The sequence below is a fragment of the Haliotis asinina genome, chromosome 10, assembly GCF_037392515.1.
Source record: "Haliotis asinina isolate JCU_RB_2024 chromosome 10, JCU_Hal_asi_v2, whole genome shotgun sequence".
In the NCBI taxonomy this organism is placed as follows: Eukaryota; Metazoa; Mollusca; class Gastropoda; order Lepetellida; family Haliotidae; genus Haliotis; species Haliotis asinina.
In genome coordinates, this window is record NC_090289.1 from 11,062,002 (window position 1) to 11,084,786 (window position 22,785).

The 22,785-nt window shown below is 39.2% G+C and overlaps 1 protein-coding gene across 1 annotated transcript in view; it reads left to right on the forward strand.

Annotated features, from left to right (window-relative positions):
- LOC137298439 (homeobox protein Hox-B6-like) overlaps positions 1-22,785 on the forward strand; it is an 81,391-nt gene that overhangs the window by 44,188 nt on the left and 14,418 nt on the right. The gene's annotated exons all lie outside the window — the stretch shown is intronic.

Genomic DNA, 22,785 nt, shown 5'->3' on the forward strand with positions numbered 1-22,785 from the left:
TTTCATGTAGCAGCTTGAAAGTAATTAAGTCATTTTTCCAATATCGATCTTGTGGTTTTGTCCTATTGATTTTGTCTTACCGGCATTCCGTGGATCTCCACACTCAAGATATCATCCGACAAATCTTAATTAAAGCTTTATACAGAATCTCGTTAAGTCTTTGAGCAACACACACAGTTAACCTGTCGTGACCAATATCAACGAGGTAAACTAAACGTTTTGTGTAATGTTTGGCAATTTGAAACAAGTTTACCACCAAGAAACTGATCAACAATATTCACGAGCTGAGTAAAATCTGGTAACATGTCTTTTAGTAAACGTTTAATTTGTTTGAAATCCGTTTTTACTTTTAGAGTAAGAGATACTTTGTGATTGAATAATGTTATTTTATTGCTGGACAGTGTTTTATTGAATGCAGGCTTCGAGTTTAGATCATCGCATATTTGCTAGATATTACTCCAACTATTGGCCCATACATCCCTGATGTATTTTTGTAAGATCACTGAATACAGCATTTTATCTGAACTCGCAATTCAAACATTTTAAAACACTGGTCGAAATGGAAAAGCTTCTCGAAAAAACCTTCTATGCCTGTAATTCATGACCAAATCACTGAATCAGCTCAAGACAAAATGATTGGACGAACGCGGAACAGCGTCTGCAAGGGAAAAAATGCGCAGAGATTGTATGCAAATATTCCTTGGCATCGCGGCAGTCAATGTAGCTTGATTTCACCCAAATTGAATACTGAGCGTGCATCGGGAACATTTTTCATTTGGGGAGGCAGTTGAATTCACTGTGGCACCAAGGTTATGACTTTTAAACCTAATCGAAGATGACACAGAACCCGAACAGTGTATAACTCCCCTTGCGCTGAACTCACGGTTCTTCCAATCGAAGACGCCCACAGCAAACTCCTGTTATTTCTCTGCCAAGAAGCGCCCTATCAAAGTGTCAAAGAAATAACAGCATTGCCGTGGAGCTCGTACATCTGGGGGACGGGAATTCATCTCAGACACGAGGGTGGGGGAGGGGGAAAGGGGGGCACCCTGCTCTCATCTTGCGAGACTTGATGTACATGCTCGTGTACAGAGGACGACAGAGAAAATTACGACCCTAATAGACCCGTAAGACATTCGGATTCGTCATCAGTCCAATTAGTTGGCTGAATATGGTCTCTTGCATGTCGGAATCGTTACGTTGGTTGAAAAATCTTACTGGGTTTGTGAAACTAGGTGTTTTCCATGATGCATGGCGCATGTTTGGAAGATTATTCGTGAAACAGATATTTATCATTGTCTTGTTTTTCATACATTTATCGCAACTCGACATGACAGTTCGTTCAACAGTATTTCAAGGTGTATTTCTCGCTGGTTATAATGTTATTCCAGCGATTTTCTTTGACGTCAACCATTTTTCATATTTGTTAAATCACCTGGCATGCATTCTTTAAAGGCATTGTCTTTCGCTCTCTCTCTCTCCCTCTCTCTCTCTCTCTCTCTCTCTCTCTCTCTCTCTCTCTCTCTCTCTCTCTGTGGAGACTATGTCTAGTTGAAAAGGTCATCTAAAACATTACACAGTCTTAACATTTACACCTACAGGTACAGTCATCTGTCATCTGTCAATCATACAGTTGTCCCTAAGTTAAGAAGTGAGCCTTATTGCTTTGTGACATTTTACGGTAGAAACGAACCTTGGGTAACTCGAAGTGTTTGCCAAGATCCTTTCAACAGTGACACGAGGACGTCTTACTATGGTCACACAGTAAAACACTCCACAAACCGAACAGCGAACGGAAGAAAAGAGAAAAATAGGGCCAAAGTGACCTTGGGCGTCACATTTACCATTTGGTGATGCCAACCAGCACTAGCGTAATGTCCCCAAGTGAGGATCGCAATCAATTTGAATCTGGGATTCGACCCATATTCATTAATCCGCTGGTAAAAAGGGCTAAGACGTGTACATGTAACCCGCGTTATCTCTCGGCCTGTTTCGGAAACCACACTCACCATCCCCCCTCCCCCCCTCCCCCCCCCCTCCCAACCACCCTAACCCCACCCCACCCCACCCCAACCACCCGACGAACAAAATTTACACATACAATTTACATGGTTGGAAGCTTTGCGTGCTCACAGCATCCCTTTAATTGTTATATCATTCGTGACGTGAATCGTTGTCAAAAATCCGCAATGTTTGAAATTTGGTTATCGTGGAAACGTCTAAAACACAAACACTCTCCTGAATAGCATTTCTCTGTTACTGAAATACAATTCTTGGACAATTCACATGGAATCTAAGACATACAAGTAGTTTTGATATCTCACTCATCATTAGAACCTCTTTCAAAAGTAAGGACTTTCACGTCCATCTTATAAAGAGGAGAGATTAAAGACATTAATCTCATGTCGTCGGGTTTATATGCCCATTAAACAATAGCAACAAGAATAGAACCACTTAAAGTATGAATAATAGGTTGGTTCGGATAAGCGTTTCTCTAATTTATCTACGTTGTTAGAAATGGCGACGAAACAGGGCCTGTCCTAACCTCCGTATCCGACAGTACCAAATGCGACAAATAAAATTACTCCTGGCACGTGCGAACGGGACATCCATACATCAACGTAGAGACTTAACTTTATTATGGATGTGCTAAGTCAAAATGAGTTCTAGTTCTCCCCCAAATAGGCTTTCATCGGCGCGCGATTACAAGAATGTTAAATCTCCATGCCTTTGTTAGGCGCTTGTTTATATGTCAGACACATTTCTATCTGTGTCTGTGAAAGTGAGTTTTAAGCTATTAGAAACGTCTTTCTCAATATGCAAACAGTATGTGTATTACAATGCTACATTTGATAAACAACCTTAGTGCATATGCATTAGATGAATACACTCAACGTTTTATCTATTTATTATGAGTTCTTTTGTCATGATCGGAACCAAATGAACTGGTCTACACAAAATATGATGACGCGCAGCAAACATTTCGTTCGATAAACAAATATACTTGTTTTTCATCCGTGTAAATGACTTGAAATTCTGTTAGTTTAGGACAGTGTTTAACACTTATTCTTTTCTGTCAGTGCCGGTGCTAATTTTTGTACGAACACCCGGTGTCATACCTAATTTGAATTATTAATTTCCAATTCTCTCGTTTCATTTCATGTCTCATGGAAACCTCTTTTAGGTGATAGTTCGGTGACAAAGTATTCACTGGTAATTTCTCGTCGTGTTTTCATGGATTTAGAAGGAATAAAGAGCTGTGCTCCCGCTGGGATCATATATACCAGCGGTTATATACATGATAACAGTTTATGGTCATATTTATAACTGCATTTTTGACTTATGCTTTTCCCGCTTTTGTCATTCTGCTTAAATGTAGCCATCGTTTTTATAGTTTCTTTGAGGGCATGAACTAATGTGCATATTTGAGAGTAATCGTGAGGAATCGAGATTTTGCTGCTCTTTGAAAAAAATAAGAAATCATGTTCAGATTTGACATGGTGTTAAAACGTTATTGTCGAAACTTCACATAGTGCTGAAATTAAACTTTTATAAATCGATAACCTCTTGGGATGATTTCCTTGACAAATACCAAAGGGTATCGCTTTCACAGGATTTTGCAATTTAATCTAAATTTCTTCCACAATTTTACAAAAAAAATATAAAAATCCGATTTCAATGTCAAGGAGAAGATCAAAGAAATAGATGCTTTTTACATGATTCCACGTTCAATTTCCTGAAAATCAGCGATTTGCATTTTTGACAGACCCGCCAAGGAGTTTAAAAGACGGAGAAGTTGATAAATCGGTCTGTTCCGATTCTCGCCGCTCCCTTTGCGTGTGGGGAAAGATAGAGAAATACGGTTGGATTATAAGAGCGCTATCAGTACATTTCCGAGCTAAAGTTGAAGATTGCCCCGCGAAGATACGGTCGGCACCAGCAATCTTATTTAGGAGGTTACCGTCCCATACCCGATCGATGTAAGTGTAATCAAGAGCACAGGACTTCTCGCGGCACGAAAAAACGATTTTAAGCTCGGCCCAGACATTTGGCTTGCGGACTCTTGAAAACTCAATTTTTGATACGGCGATACCTGTTTCCTAACTTACATATCATGGGAAGATATATATAACCATTTTCAAGTGGATATTAGCTTGTTGTCAAATAATTCATCTTTTGCGCCCCCAAATTGATTTAATTCAGCCAGTCTCGATATTGTTACGATCAGCCGTGGTCCATTTGTTTTCAACATTGTGACTAATACGTTGTGTGATTTATTTGTTTCGCCTTTTAAATTCCAATTATTTTACCGGAGTTGTCGCAGATTATGGATTAATTTTAATTGAATTTTGGTGAATTTAACATTTAAAGAATGAGAAATGTTAGTATAATAACAATTGAAGCTAAAATGATATTCTGGTGCATTTGAATTCAATTTGTTAACGTTAAACAATCAGTTAAATGGGCAAAAATAGATTTATCAAATATTATCTCAGAATGCATTCCTTGTTATTTCAGTAAAACTTTAAGATAGTTTATTGTGAAGAGGAAATACTCACATAAATCAGAGGTGCGGATGTTAATATTATTTATTTATACAAATGTTTCGTTTAGTTTGGAATTTGAGAAATTCCTGTTTTAACATATTCATATAAATCACCGCTGTTGGAATTAGTCAGCGACACAAAAGTTTGAGTAATATATGCAGGAAAGAAACTTAAGTAATATATTTCAGATGAGAAGCATGTTTCATAGAAGGTCCCCAGGAAAGTTATCTCGATGCTGAAGGAGATTGTTGGTTATTGTTAATAATCCACATTTAATTATAGATCGGTCACCACCGTATTATTGGCTGTTTCCACGGAACACGTTTTGTAGCATGTGGTAAAATTCAACCCATATCCTTTATCGTTTAAATTCAACAGCTTGTTTGATTTAGGTGTATTCATGTGTTGTAGCTCTAAATACAGGCCATTTATTTTTATCAGTAATTTACATTAATACCCATAGTGTAACTCGACAGCATGAAATCGGTACTATCAATAAAACCAACGAAATATGTACATTTACGACAGAGCGATTGCGAACGACGAGAAGACGATGCTATGTTCATGCAAAATTGAAAAAAAGCCGAAATTTGAAGCTCGTAACTATCTTCATGGCGGTAATCAAGAGGACCCAGCTAGCCAAACGCTCTTAATTTCTAGCATTATGCACAGGCAAATGGAAATTGGCATTCTGATGAAATAACTAATCATTATCTGAAATTTACATGACAATAACATCATCATGTAGAAACAGTGAATGTAGAACAGGCACCGGTATTGACATGTGTGATTTTGACGGATAGACATGCATTTTGTAATGGGGTTCCGCATGTGCCAGAGGAAATGATATGAGTTTTTTATGCAAATATATTATAGTAACATGATACATCGTTCATTACAAATTCCACATTTAGGTATTTGAATATCGAATGCTTTTCCCGAAATGCCTTGTACGACGATTGTGTTCAGAAGTCTCAAACAATACACTTTTGAAGATATCAGAGCCTTTTTGTCAAATCACTACAATGAATTATGAATAGGACAAATTAAATCGGAAAATGAAAAACACAGATTGAACCTCTTTAAAATAGCATTAAAATCACTGTATCAACGACATAAACACAAAGCAAAAAGTTTCGTTTAATACAATCCGGTCGTTCAAAGTGTCCAATTTTATTAAAATAAACCAAATACAGATCTGACTTCTCCACGGAATTCAAGTATCCGGTTCGTTCCACCCACGAAAACATGTAATACACACACACAGGTTTGGGGTTCCAATTCCGCTGTGATTTCAGGACAGAAAGGTACGTAGCTTTAACACTGCTATTTCTCCATGAAGAAATACGAAAACATTTCACACAGCTCATATGGTCACTCTTATCCCCAATGTGTTAACATATATATCCGCCTTTCGACAAGAAATCCGTTTCAGCTTTTCAAATATCCAAACATTTTTAACAACAATCCATTTGAAAGAAGTGTCCTCGCTTCTGTATGTACAGACACCGTGCGTGTGGCCACGCTACGAATGACGACTTGGGCCCTACCAACTGCTTTTAAAAGAGCATAGAAATTTCGATGTTGAGATATAACGCTGGCAATAAAAGGGACCTGGGCTATAAAACCACAGCAATGTTAAAGCGAGGGGCGATTTCGTCTCATATTTTATGTTCTATTGTTGTTTAATGGCTTCAGTCTTGAAGACGTTTCTTTCATGTTCTGGAAAAGCCTTGGAATATTGCCGCTCTTTGGTCTCATTCGGCGTTCTTTACGATTTGTTCCTTGATTGATAGTGTAACAGGCCGGAGAATACGCATTTTACCCGTCAGGATACTTTAAACAACAGTGTCTGATCATAGTCTATGGTTGACCTTTGAAACCAAATGATCAATCTCAATAATTTTCTCTCAAAACCATTACAGTTCCCCCCAAATGGGATAGACGGCTGAACATGACCTACACCGTGGACGTAAAGCAGGCTGTCGTTATCATCGTCTTCAATTTACTGGCGGGAAATTCAATATTTCATACTTTCCCTTTGATGAAAAACTTGACATTACCCCTCAACTGTCAGGAATATTTCGTTTCAGCTGTCGGAATTATTTTCAGTTTACAGCTTCCAACTAAGAGTTTTTGAACGATTCTTGATGCTTATGTCAAAATTAAATGGCTTTTGGCGCCCTCTTCCTAATCAATTAGTGAGTAATACCTGTTTGAAGAGGGTGAAGACATTTTGAAGACACTTTTACAACTTTTGAATTCGGAACTAAGTTATGGCGATTTTCTTTCGTTTTCAATTAGCGCCGACGAGCTAACGAATTGTGATTTATTTACGTGTAACTACACTCATAATTCAGATGACACAGTCATTCGAAAAATGTGTTTGATCTTTAAAAAATGGGGGAAAATATATGATGGTAGTATGTAACGTATGTCATTACACTATGTCCCGAATCGCCCGAAGTGGCTTAACGTAATATGACGTTTCTGTTTCTTTATTTATTGGTCTGAACTGATATCCCCTGTGTTTCTGTAGTTTCAATATGCGCACAGCAGCATTTATCAGTTATGCTGTGTCAGTTGAAAATATGTCTCAGCAGAAGCATCAATTCTAATTCGCCTATTACGCACAACGAAGTCTGTTTACGGCAAATAATGGAGACTGGTTATTTTCTGGCTTTGGCTTTGTATATGTATTCTAAATCTAATAAGTCGGGTAGCATTTCTTTACTAGCATATTGTTTCGCGAAATATTGCTTACTATAAGTGAAATCGTTGTGACACCCTTTGTATTTTGTCAGTCTTATGTCGAATTCGAACGTTCGCAGTTTACAACTAGTTCAGTTAAATACGGTTATAAAAACATATTGACAAGCTTTCTACTTTATCACTCTTAATTATACCGAACTTTCGAAGTTCCCAATTTACCGATTCCCGAGTCTGTTCTATAAATGGTCATGTTTGCAACATTCCTTCTACTTTACCTCTCTTATGTCGAATTCACTACTTCCCAATTTACTATGTGTGTATTTTGCACTAGCCATGTCTGCAACGACCTTTCTACCCTACCTCTCTTCTGTCGAACTTTTGAATGTCCCAGTTTTCTAACTGATGAGTGTATTCTGAATTATGTGTATTTATAACGTACTTTCTGCTTTAACTCTCTTTCTGCGAACATTCTAAGTTCGCCATTTCCCACTTGATGAAGGTGTTACATATTAGGCATTTTTGCAACCTCCTTTACCTCTCTTGTATCGAACTTTCGAAATTCCCAATTACCGATTTAATGAGGTTGTTCTGTATTAGGCATGATTCAGTGACATCCTGCCTGTTTTACCTCTTTTATATCGAAAACTCGAAGTTCCCTTTTTCAACTCTGTGGGCTTCTTCTGTTTCAGACGACGTTTACGCTAACGTAACGCCGTTGATAGCCGTTATAATTTGCATTTTAAACTAGCCAGACCTGTTAACACGCATGCGCACCCTTTCTACCGCTGCGCCAACTATTGGTGGTCTTTTCAGCACTGACAGGGAGAATGTGGCGCATCATCTCTCTAACACCCCACCACTCTCAGCTGTCAATTCTAACAAGTCTTGAAATATTTCAAGATTGTGGCTCATCTTATTGGATTATAGAAATTGACATGCCACGTGACCACCACATGCGCGTGGCCTTGTTAATTTCACTCGGCAGATGTGTCCGCCATAAATATACGTAATCGCATCAAAATTCTCCGTTATAGTGTGAACATTTGCACACACTGTAATGAGAACGGACCTTCACGTCCTTTAATTACCGAGATCCTAATGAATACTGGGAGTTAAACTTTTTACGTCTGTTTAAATGAAACTCGTGGTATTACCTGACATGTGCCACAATAACCGCCTCGGCTGGTAATGTGGACAGGATTCGTTCGCACTGATTCGTATTTATCTTCATTATGGCGTTAATACCACATTTGAATATAATTCAGGAAACATATTTCCTCACCTTGGATATAATTAATTCCATGATATTATGACTTGCCGACTTTTTACACGTGTATACACAGTTGGTAAAAAGACGCATGTGGGGTTATTTTTGATGAAGGTATTAAATGAATTTGTTGTTTAATGCTGCACACGGCAATATTCCAACATTATGGCGATGATCTGTAAAACAATCAAGTCTGGACCAGACAATTCAGTGATCAACATCATGAGCATTTTCTAAGTATTTTTGATACAATGACATTGGTTAACCCTGTCAGCGAAGCTGAAAACCAAATCCCGTTAGCCGCCTCTTACAACTGGCACTGGTTGCTGAAGACGTATTCTGGTCCGGATTAAACAGTTTCCGGATTAAATGATTTATATCTTATTACATAAACATATTAATCCGGAGTTTTTTTTCACGCTAGAGAAGTAGATTGTCATGTTTGATTTTAAGACTTTACAAATAAACCCCAAAAAGGACACACCATGGTGATATACGAGCACCATGGTACTGTTTGGGACCGTAATCATCAAATGAACTCTTTTTACTTTATAGTAAAGTCTTGATAACGTTTGTATTTTTAGTCAGGGTGTTTTCAGAGATATTTGTTCTTTTACGGAATCGGTAAACAGGGCCTGTATGTAATTCTTGTTTCATTTTTATCAATGTCTACAAGGGACGCTGTTATCTTGGTAAAATGAAAACCTCAAAAGCCTTAAATATAAGATAAAACAACATTACAAAAATAACACTTGCTTGAGTGCCTTCTTGACATATTTCCGTTCTTTCACAATAACACCCGCACCAATTTCACCCTGAGAAAGAACATAAGCTTTTACTGAAATCTATACAGTGGCAATGTTTATTTATTTAATGCAATTGTCTTATATGTACAACTCATATATCGGCCTTTCATTCGCCAAGGCGCTATTCATTTTTCTTCCGTCAAGTGAATACTTGTTGATACAAATGTAAATCGCTAAAGACATCTTGGATTTGCGTGGGGTATCGATAGCCGATAAACAGTCTCAGTGGCCGTGCTATTTTCCTTAGGTCACGGGAGGGAACAATCCTATATCTTAATCACAGATGGCAAGGGTTCAACGGTTGAGAAATAGCGTTTACAAAACACCTACCGTACTGTCACTAGTAATGGGTCGTAATTATTTTATTGTCGTCTTGTATTGTGAGCAAGCGTTTGAAGTTGTCGTCGTGATGTTGCGGTGTCGTACAGGACGATGCGGCTGCGAACATCCTCATGGCGAAGGTGACGGATCGAGTTTTAAGCAAAATAGGTTTGATAAATTTGTTTTTAGCTTTAATTTAACCCTACACATTTCTTTAACTCGCTTCTACTGTGATTTGATAACAAGTTGTCGTCACGTTGTGGTTTAAATACTACCTATGTAACTGTAAACTAACTCACTCACGTTTACGTGTTTGTAGATAGTAACTTCTGTTCTCGTTGATGACGGTATGTCGATGCGACATTTAATCGTAATTCACTTACTCACTCATATATGCTGCTACAACCGATTTCCAAACATCAAAGATCAACGATATCGACCACGATGATGATGACGATGGTGGTTCATAATTAGAATTAAACCGTCAAAACATTGTCCAAAACTATCAGACTCCAGTGTAGGATTCAAGCAACATCATGCGTTTAAGAAATAATACCCAAACATTGGATACCAGGTGCTCGTGGAATGAGAGCGAGTCCTGCCCTACCGATGATACCTGTAAGAAACATACACCCTCCAATGGTTTTGACAGCACTTTGAAATTAGTCCGATGATAACAAAATGAGGAAGTCTCACGCTGGAGGAGTTTATGAATTGGTTTACACGTTAGACAACAAACAACATTAAGCATGAGCACGAGAATCTGCCATAATGATGATCATGGTGATGATCATGGCAGTGGTCGCTTAATGGTCAGTAAGAGTATGCCATTCCTCTATATATGACTCACACTTGATGATGATGATGATGATGATGATGATGATGAATGGTGGTGACGACGACGATGATGATGATGACGGTCTTGATGTCGACGACGATGACGATGACGTTGAATGGTAAGGTCTCAACAGATCAAGATTCTGACTGTGACTATAATAGTGATGGCAGCATCTCAGATGTAGACTATTATAATGTATGGTATTCTTACAGTGATGATAAAGTCCTTAAGCTAGTTTGATATGAAGATGATTCGGGTACTCTTAGACTGTGTCCCACCAGTGTCAGAGGCTCGTGGTCAATAGTCTGCAAGAACATATTGGTAAAATGAATACTCTGTATAACTGTTCTCATATGCGTTGTTTTATTGTCCAGAAATGATCATGAATTTTTCGGGCCAGTAAGGTGTCTGAAGGACTAGTGACATTTCGGGTCATTAGCCCCACTGTGTTTCTAACACTGTGGTGAAGTGTGCGGAAGTACATATTATCATGGAGTCATTGCAGGCGTTGTGTTGATATTTTTTGTTTCGACGATCGTGACCAAAATGTTATTTGCCTGAAAACAGTCACTAAACACAACATACTCGTAGTAAGAATATTATTATTAATGTCCGTTAGTATCAATTATTATTAATTATGCAAGAAAAGCAACTAAATTGTAAAAATATTTTAAAATAAAAATACTAAAACCACACACTTAAAAATATATTTGTTTATAAAGTACGGTACATTCTCGAAGTCGAAAACCTCTCATTATGGTAATTCGACACAACGTACTCGCCTCTCCCTCAAGCGGGCCCTGATACATTTGAACCCGGGTTCATCAGGTACAAACCAATTATGATAATAGGCATACAAGATCAGTCTTAACCTGGGCTATTGTATGCTTGGTCACATGTACCCTGTGTATGTTTTCGAGTCTATTGTGTGAAGAGAATCTGTGTAGGTTTTAGGAAGTTTGGAATTTGAGCGAATTTGTTCCAGGAGAGTAATGAACCCTGAGGGACTTATTGGCCTCTGGAGAGACTTCCCTGGTCCTTTGAAACCCACTCGAGGAAACTAGTGTATGAACAATTGTAATGGTTGTCCCTTTGGGAACCTGTTGACATGTTTACGATCGTACGTAGTGTCTTTCCTGTCAATAGGTTATGAATTGCACCAGTTTTGTTAGTTTGTTGTCAGGCGCTATTTAGCTCCTATTGCATACAACAGGGCAGAAACAACAGGTGGGTCGAAAATAATGTGTTTGGTTAAGCCGAGTAGAAAATATATTTTTCTTGGCATACCCTTCACGTGAGAGGATGGTAGCTGGTAACATATGTTTGTATTGAAAACAAGTGAGTGGGTAGGAACTAGTATATATTTTGTCTCAACAACAATGCAAATAAGTACAGCTGGGCACACATCGTACTGGAAGTCAGATTCGATTACGTTCGATTACTTTTGATGATTAAAAGAAATGCTATATGTATGCGGGAAATTTGAACAAGATTTTGGTAGCAATTGAAATTTTAAAATTACGTTCTACCGCTGCTTAGAGCAAGCTGGCTCAAACAAGAGGTATGTCTACAGTCTTTATTGTTTTGTATGATGTTATTTTTAGATCAAATGTAGTTGGAAAATCACGTGGTTTGGCACTATAACTGTATGTTTAAGTGTTTGGGAAACTGTTTAATGGGGCATACAGGGTTCTATAATGCCATGTGAACCATGTAATGACAGTCAAATGATCTGTTTCGAAGCGTCACCGTTATACCTAACTAGAATACAGTCTGGACCAAGCAATCCAGTGAATGACAAGAAGAGAATCAAACTACGCAACTAGGATACGTTGACATTGATCAACGATGTCAGCGAGTCGGAACATCCAATCCGGTAAGTCGTCTCTTGTGACCAGCTCGGACTGCATACGACTTTTGTTAGTCGTCATTTGGACAGCGCCATCGGTTTAAAGCCGTGTCAACGGTATTGCAGAACCTTGTATCTCTGATGGACAGGACAAAGACGTTGGTCAACAATGTCGTGCATGGTACCGATGGATGTAATGGAGGTAAACCTGAGATTCGAATCCTAGCTCCAAGGAACGCTTGACTTGAACTGGTAGATATAGACTGTCTGTGAATTCCAAATGTCTGTGTAATAGGGTCCCCGTGAGACCCAAATATGACCGGTACACCCACGTAACGTGGGCCCGGTTCTGGAAAGCGCCTTTTATTCCTACGATGATCATAAATCTACGATAACCTTGTGCGAACATCGTTTTGTGGCACGGATAAATGGGCCTCATGCTCTATGTCAAAACTGCCTCACTCACTCACTCACTCCTTCCTTCACTCCCTCTCTCACTCACTCACTCTTTGTTGTTCACGACCCGTGAAGAGGTTCAGCTTAGACAAGTTGAAAGCAACCCGACTAAGCGGTCCGGGTGGTCAGGGTCGCTGAGTTGGTTGCCGCATGTCATCCGCTGCCAAGTGCGTAGATCGATGTTCATGCTGTCGATCCCTGGATTGTCTGGTCCAGAATCGGTAAGGTATTCTCGAAACCCTCTTACACCAACGAACATCTTAAGCTCATTCTCTACACATTGACAACGATCAAACTTACCAATTCTTACGCCTATGAACGTTTCGAGAGTAAGGGCCCCGATTATTTACATACCTCCGCCATATAGCCGTAATATTGTGCGGCGTAAAACTAATCTCACTCACTTTGCTGTTCATAGACATCGTTATCCAATTAACACTGTTGTAGTATTCTTCTATGACTTTTTGCCAAGTAAATCGCTGCCATTCCATCATAATGGTCCATCGGATAGATTCCTGCAAATGCATCCTCGGAGACTATATTGCTGGTTTATGTTCGAGGGTCGATGCGCGTGTACGCTCAGTGTCAGAGTGAAAGCTATATAATGTGTTGTTCCTATCGCTGACAAGGGAACGATTTATTTCCGAAAAGAGCGCTGCATGGTTTATAGCCGATCGGGTTGTTTGCCCATTCACACGCCAGTACTGACGTTCAACACAACACACGTTCTCAATCTCAGACCCCGTGATTACAGCACATGGAGTCTGCTTCATATACAGCGAAACGCGGAGTATCTCCGTAAAAGATTCCACAGGAACGGTAATTCAGCGGATACTTCGTCTTGACCTGAGAGGTATAAAACGCACGCTCAAGGGAGACAACTCTTACGATATGCCGAGGACTCTGAATCTGGACTTGGGCTGTGACCTATGGTGCTAAAAATGATTTGGTACGCTCCTTGTTCTAGCAACTGAATGTTTCTATTTCATTAGGATTTATTATTTTTTTATATGAAAGAATTTCATGGTGTTATATCATATTCGCTTATTTGACATAATGTACACGTGTGATGATCCTAGTTAAAGTAGGTCTTCAACAATCCATGCTCGTCGCAAGTGGTGACTTCCGGGATTAGGTGACTTCCGGGTTTGGGTGATTAGACTTGGTGACTTGGTTGACAGATGTCATCGTATCTCAAATGTGTATATCGATACTCATGATGTCAATGGAGCGGTGGGGTAGCCTCGTGGTTAAAGCGTTCGCTCGTTACGCCGATGATACGGGTTCGATGCCCCATATGGACACCATGCGTGTCCCCCACCGCCATATTGCTGCAATATAGCTGAGTGTGGCGTTAAAAATGATTATTGATTAGACATGATTATTGATGTTTGATCTCGGTAAATCAAGCAAATCATTATGGTTCTTCACATATTATATCGACTGTTCATAAAATTACAGAAAAGAGCTCAGGTGAATCACAATGTGGTGAAGACATACCTAAGTTTTAATTTAAGCTGAGACTCAGAGATAATAATTCAACAAGTGAAAAAATGAATGAGCTTTAAACTAGGCCCGTGATGATTCGGGTAATCTGCCGTACAGACCCTGATGTAAATATATCCACGCAAGTCTCGCAAATGTGGCAAGTCTAGATTTCCTTAGCTTCAGGAATCTGAAAATGAAGAAAGTCTCAAGGCTCTATTTCATCACATTATTTGTTTTTCACTATGAACGTTTTTTCAGTAAAATATGTTCATTTCAGAGACTGGTTGTTAGTCTAAGATTCGGGGTAGAACTGGTTTTCAGAAACCTATTGCTTGTCGTACGACATGACTCGGTCGGGCTCTCTGATCTGGTCGATGTGTATCATCGTATCCCAGATGTGTATATCGATGTTCATGATGTCAGTCACTGGATTGTCTTGTCCGGATTCGATTATTTACGGACCGCCGCTGTAAAACTATAATACTGCAGAGTGCGTCGTTAAACAATATACCAACCAATCAAAAATTCAACCAACCAACATTTTTCAACATGCGTCATTTTGTGTACTGTCCTAGGAGACCAATATAATAAAAAAAACATAGATGAAAAATGAAATAATAAATACAGAAAATACAGTCAGCAGTTCGGAAGTCCAGACTATGAACCACGCCGGATAACTGAATACATAAAAGTCTCCGAACAGTTCCAACCCTGTAAACTGCCAGTGTCGGAAGATCGTGGGGAACCCGGCATCGTGGTGGGAAACTCCACAAACACGACTGTTGAGGGATTTATGAGGGTACGCTAGAACTAGTCGTGCTCGCATGGAATTCCAGTTCCCAACTGTTGAGTGCCAAACTTTGGTCTAAACGTGTCCAGCGATTGGTCAAAGATTTCAGAAGTTCGAAAAACTTGACATTGTCCGTGGTTTCCATGCCGTTCAGACACTTTGGGAGATAAGGTTTAAGCCGATCAGATGAAGAGCTCCCTTACAGGCTGGCTTCAATTATCGGTGCCATTTTCGGAATGTGGAATCTGATATTCCCAGCGGCCATTTTATGCTGGGATAGTAAGCAGTGTTTCTTGTGATCAGTGTTCCGCTAGCTTGAGGAGCTGGGGTATATTTCACCAGAAACAGTGCAGAGACATAAATATGTTTGGATTTGGCATTTCAGGCCTGATGTCTGTGAAAGAAAGTTTTCAATTTCACAAACACTCTTGAAACTGACACTTCGGAAAACATGTCCTTCGTACGATCGCTCAGCGTTTCACAAACTCGCTCCGGGTTCGGTTTTGTATCACAGTGTCAGTTTTACACACACAGCAGTGTTTCGTTAAACCTCCCCACCCTGTCGCCACTCAACCTCACGTGCCTGACGTCTTTAGCTTTGTCGGAGAAGAATCAGACCTCGGTATGTTTACGGTGCCAAAATCTGTTGCAGAGCTTGCTGAAAACACATCCAAATACGATACCACAGGTCGGGTGACTCGGCTGAATTCGCAACACTTTTGCAGACAGTTTCGTTTATACTCAAAGTCAGGATTTACAAATTTACCCGACAAACAGAGACAAGTCACTTGTCAAGAGACGAAATTGACAACATTACTTCTCATGTCAATTCCACTCAATTTCAACACTTAAATGTGTTTTAACAAGACATTTTCCAGCCCGCATTTTTGTGTCGAGAGTCTGATTAGGTCTAACGCCAACCGCGATCTTTATCAGCGACAGTTTTAACTAATTTCTCATGTTAAGTAGAAAAGGTCAGAGGAAAAACTTCCTCAGGAAAAAATGACTTTGGCTTGTTATAACCCAAGACACTGATACAGTAATTGACGTGTTAATGTCGCTGTAAACAAACGGGTTTTTTTCAACAGGATGTGCGTATTATTTTTGCTACATAGGCTAATACTGGTCGGTGTCGTGTGCCCACATTTTATATCTTTTTGCAAATAGTTTATTTATTTATTTATTTATTTATTTATTTATTTATTTATTTATTTATGTTGATGTTATTGTTGTTATTGTGGATATATCATCACATTCTGTTGCAAGCTTTAATGACAAGGTCTCACTATTCATCTGCCAATTCAAAGAAAGTTTTAAGAGATGACTATTTCTTTCGTGATGATGCATTAAGTCTGCAGGTAGTCATTTCGTTCTGGAGTTTCAATTTTGTTTGAATATGAATTATTTCAGTGTTCATGAAATGTATAAACCAAAACACAACGAGGAATGGCAAAAGAATAAATGCAGCCCTTTTAATTCATTTCTCCTCAGTGTCAACCGTTTTCGTAGAAACCATTCCTGGTTTCATGTCGTTTCGGCGTTTGTTTCAGATTATTTTCAGGAATCACTTCCAGGGAACTTTGTAAGGAAAGCCGCAGAATCTCTGAATGTGACAGTAATATATTCCCGGCGTCATCAATTTCCGCCATTTACATATGGCTAGAGATTCCAGATTGTATATTTCAGATTCATTGCTTAACAATTCCGTCTTTTAACTCGACACAACATTTTTTAGCGGTGAGCACTAAATCCTAAGATTGATTTTTATGTCAGGAACGTTTGTTTTCAATGCCAGCTTTTTTTTCAATTACCAAATATCTTTCCAAGCCTGATGCTTAAAGCTGTCGTTTCACAGAACACTTTGGACAACTCAGCTAAGTGGTAAAAGCTGCATTCATTCGTCTCACGTGGAAGATCAGCATAAATGTAAACTCGTCTTGATTGGCCTTGCAGATAGAACACAAGAATCATCCAATAATACACCCGTACACTTTATTTGAAATCAACCGATAATATACCCGTACACTTGACTTGAAAATCTCTACAGATATATGTATCAGTCTTATGTCACATATAATATAAATCGTTCCAATAATTTCTAGCCGGGAAAACGAATCTAAATGAACTATAAACTGAATGTTTTCATGACTTCGAGCTTAAACCTCAGGCAGGAGGCGCACATCTCTCGTGGAAAAACAATAACCATTTTTTAATAATTATTCATAACGAATTAAGAAATGTTTGGAACGGTTGGGCAAACGCAAAAAATGGGACAATGTTTGATGGTAGCTGAAATGAAACAAAACAAATCGTTATTCGATGGAGACGTACTTGAAAGGGGATGCGCAACAATTTTGAGGCTATTTCCGGCAGTGTTTCGGCGATTGCTTTCAGTCCACGTTTCATAAAGTTTTCAGTTACATGGATATGGAATTATATTGGTGCAGTATTAACGTGTATAAGTTTTCTTTTGTGACAGCCTAGTAACGAATATAAATTTACAATATTCCATTAATTGGAATTATTAAGCACTGTTATTTCGTTGTTTCTGTTTTCCTTCTTTCTTTTTCTGTGTGTGTGTTAAAATTGTTATGCCAGCCACCTGTTGTAACAAAAGTACGGATTCACAGGTGTATCGTTTGAAAGTTAAGCTCTCTGTCACTCACTGCCAGGAGCAGGATAACATTTATTACGATGCCTTAGCTATATCTAAATAACTTTGTCAGGTTTGTAGCGCGTTTCACACGTCTCGGTGTAAAGGTCCGCGATCCAACATACCATCCAAATACTCACGTTGCCCGCTAATCCGTGCTGTCGTGGAGGTCGGATATATTGTCACATATTCGCTAAAGAATTTGATTGGTTGTGACACTGGAACAACGACACTGATTGGTTGATGGCTATCTAACAACGCCAAAACATCACTATGCCACTTTCAAATGTTATTGTGGTATCCATGCGTGTCGTATTTGTTCTCACCTGCTTAGCTTGTAGACTAACAATGCCATAAATATTCCAACAAAACTGTTAAAAATGTAACGACATTTATTTGAGTCCTGGAATTAAAAAACCGTACATGACACATACTTACTAATTCCAAACTAACCCAGTGTTGTGAGGAAAATACAATCTATTGTTTCATAACTCACATGCAGAAAGTGAAACATGGATAATGACTTACTTAATAACGTTATTAAAAAAAACTTGTTAAATAGATTTTAATTAGAATCATGAATGTATTTTAGCCAATATTTTTAGCAGACAATTTGGAACAGGGAGGATGTGAATGTTTTTGAAATGTTTGTATTATCATTATAACCCGTTTTTAACACTTTTACATCAACATGTGGATGTTCAAAATTCTGTTATGTTTTTAGAGGTGAAATGCATGTACAGTGTTTCATAAATGTACCAAGATATGTTAGGGATTATGAAACAGCTTCTGTGTGATATATGCGTGACGTTAAAACCAGAGAATAACCAAACCCGACTGACTGCCAAAGCATATACCTCTTGGCATAGTAGTCACAATACTCGTGAATAGTATATAAATGGACAAATGAATATCGGTGGCGACACCGGGTGTCCACGAGATATTACCCCACCAGCAGCAGCCTCCACTCACACTGGGAGCAAAGCGTAGTTGTGAATATTACCTGAAAGGTCAACTGAATGCCCATGGCGACACCAGGTGTCCGCAAAACTGTTTCGCCATACCTGACCGTGGTCACTCCAACTGATCATATAAAGTAAATCATATGTGAATATCATGTGAATGGTCAACTGAATATCGCTGGCGACACGGCGTGTCCACGGAAAAGGTACACCATCCCTACCCCACTCACATTGGGCGTAAAATTTAAAATAGTTGTGATTATCAAATGAACGGACTAATCGATGTGGACACCAGGGTGCAGATTTTCGAAGCTCTCTTAGCGCTAAGACAGTCGTAAGTGCCATACATTAACTTACGACTATCTCAGCGCTAAGGGAGTTTCGAAAATCTAGACCCAGGTGTACGGGGGAACAGTAAACACTGCCCTAAAATATATGCCAGCCGTATAACACAGCATCATACCATATTCTTTCGACAGGGTTAACTATGTGTCACCACTAATAACCACCTTTTGTACCATGTTCCTCCGATAGGGTTAACTGTGTGTCACCACTAATGACCACCTTTTGTACCATGTTCCTCAGATAGGGTTAACTGTGTGTCCACCAATAATGACCACCTTTTGTACCATGTTCCTCAGATAGGGTTAACTGTGTGTCCACCAATAATGACCACCTTTTGTACCATGTTCCTCAGATAGGGTTAACTGTGTGTCCACCAATAATGACCACCTTTTGTACCATGTTCCTCAGATAGGGTTAACTGTGTGTCCACCAATAATGACCACCTTTTGTACCATGTTCCTCAGATAGGGTTAACTGTGTCGTCAATAATGACCACCTTTTGTACCATGTTCATCCGATAGGGTTAACTGTGTGTCCACCAATAATGACCACCTTTTGTACCATGTTCCTCAGATAGGGTTAACTGTGTCGTCAATAATGACCACCTTTTGTACCATGTTCATCCGATAGGGTTAACTGTGTGTCCACCAATAATGACCACCTTTTGTACCATGTTCCTCAGATAGGGTTAACTGTGTGTCCACCAATAATGACCACCTTTTGTACCATGTTCATCCGATAGGGTTAACTGTGTGTCCACCAATAATGACCACCTTTTGTACCATGTTCCTCAGATAGGGTTAACTGTGTGTCCACCAATAATGACCACCTTTTGTACCATGTTCCTCAGATAGGGTTAACTGTGTCGTCAATAATGACCACCTTTTGTACCATGTTCATCCGATAGGGTTAACTGTGTGTCCACCAATAATGACCACCTTTTGTACCATGTTCCTCAGATAGGGTTAACTGTGTGTCCACCAATAATGACCACCTTTTGTACCATGTTCCACCTTTTGTACCATGTTCATCCGATAGGGTTAACTGTGTGTCCACCAATAATGACCACCTTTTGTACCATGTTCCTCAGATAGGGTTAACTGTGTGTCCACCAATAATGACCACCTTTTGTACCATGTTCATCCGATAGGGTTAACTGTGTGTCCACCAATAATGACCACCTTTTGTACCATGTTCCTCAGATAGGGTTAACTGTGTCGTCAATAATGACCACCTTTTGTACCATGTTCATCCGATAGGGTTAACTGTGTGTCCACCAATAATGACCACCTTTTGTACCATGTTCCTCAGATAGGGTTAACTGTGTGTCCACCAATAATGACCACCTTTTGTACCATGTTCCTCAGATAGGGTTAACTGTGTCGTCAATAATGACCACCTTTTGTACCATGTTCATCCGATAGGGTTAACTGTGTGTCCACCAATAATGACCACCTTTTGTACCATGTTCCTCAGATAGGGTTAACTGTGTGTCCACCAATAATGACCACCTTTTGTACCATGTTCCTCAGATAGGGTTAACTGTGTGTCCACCAATAATGACCACCTTTTGTACCATGTTCCTCAGATAGGGTTAACTGTGTGTCCCCACTAATGACCACCTTTTGTTCCAGTGTTTCTTTCTTGAGTTATTTCAAAGTAAAAACAATATGATTCTCCGAAAAATTACGAGTCAACGTATTTTGAAAGTAGCTTCCTCTAAAGCTCTTTCTTGACTAACAACTAGTCTCTGAAATGAACATATTTTACTGAACAAAGTTCATAGTAAAACAATATAATGAAATGTAGCCCTGAGACTTTCGTTATTTTCAGAGCTAGCGATCTACTGATAATTACTAGCCATGTGCTGGCTATGAATTCAGCAGACTGGTACAGACCCTGAAGTTAAGGGAATCCATCTTGACACATTGTCTAGACTTGCATGGTCTTTCTTTGATATATTTGCTTCAGAGTCTGTACGACAGACTAGCGTACGGTAAGAAAACAGTAACATTTGCCTACCGAGAGATATCGATTTACGTACAAATGCGCTAGTTCCATGGGAATGTCAAATATTGTATGTGTGATAACTTTATACCTAACATGAAGACTTACTTCTTTTAAGGGTTTATATCTTGTTTTTTTGTGCAGCCATCTTGGAATTGGTAACATTTAACAGCTTAATGAATCGTGATTATGACCAGATGACAGCGCAATACACGTCATACTGTTTCTTTTGTCAGAGAATAACTTGATCAACCCTTCGGCTAAACACCGAAGGCACACTGCTGCATACAGCTTGTACAACATCTTATTTAATGTTCAGCTAAGTTCTGCCATGTAAAGCGCTACAGGCCATGTATCACAAAGAACAATAATTGTGTTAGGATGTTTGGCCTTTACGGACTATTCAATCACTGTCGCGGTAGGGTACGCCTATATATGATACATGATCCATGCGGGAATCGAACCCAACTTTGCACGTGACAAGCGAAAGCATTAACCACGAAGCCACCACCCCCTTTCCGTGTTTGACAACATAAACCATCTATGAAAACAAACACGTACTGACCATCGATCGAATTACTACCGTTTTCATTCATCGCGAAGACGGTGTGTTACATGTAGTGCGTTTCTTATCAGGCTGAGTATAGTGCACCGAGCCGCAGATTTGTGACGTCACGTACTATCGATCACAGGGTTCAATTCCCCAACGTGTAAATGTATCCATATGAATTGATTCCCTTTCGTTGAGTGATTTGACCCAGTGCTACCAACACCAGCTCCTGGTGTTGGCAAGTGTTGTGTGGGAAGCTCTGAATGAAAGTCTCAAATAAGCGAAGCATCAACAATGACGGTCCTTTTCCATAGATGTATCCGTCATTTACCTAGAGACATAATCTACCGAACTGTGCATAAATCACTTTGAACAGGCCACAATTCCAGTGTAACTTGAACTCGTTTTTTTGTTCAAGAATAAAATTTTACAGCTTCGTGTTATGCGATATTTCGTTAAAAGCGTGTGATTTGAATTTTTAATAAAGTCTGCAATGCGGTCGTTTCCTGAAATCGTTCCCAAGTTGAAGAAACTTGAGAACATATTAAAAATGCGAAAAATACTTTTTACCAAGTGTGCAGGTGCAATGTCTACAACTTTAACAAACTCCTGATAAGTAAAATGTTAAAAAGGCTTTAGAAAAACAAACATCTAAACGAACACCATATGTTCATCAGAATCAAAAAACAATTAAAAATCTAGGCTGATGTGACATAAGAATAAATTGAATTAGTTATAATAACCGTCTCTCGCTGTGGCAACGATGTTCATCAAAACAGAATTTGTTGAACCTTTAACTTAACAAAATGGCAAATGGAAGGTAGCAACGAAATGGTTGATAAAGATTTCTCACTGGGTATCAATTGCATATTATCAGCTGTTTATCAAACTCTTCTGGGGCGCTTGGTACCCGTTGACTCATGCGGATATGAGACCGTATTTCTAAGAGGAAATTACAGGCAGAAATGTGATACAAATGCATATTCACTAAATGCGATGTCTAATCACTTCTTCTAAGGTAATGTCATGTAAGAGCTCTTGACAAGACCAGAGGTTGATGTGAATAATTCATGAAATCGACAACCACGAGAATCACGTGGAAATCGATCACGGCTGCTTATTGCTGTGTAGTTTCAAGGTGACACAGCTGAAGTTAATCTTTGATTCCATCCATATATTTTAGAGACACTAGTT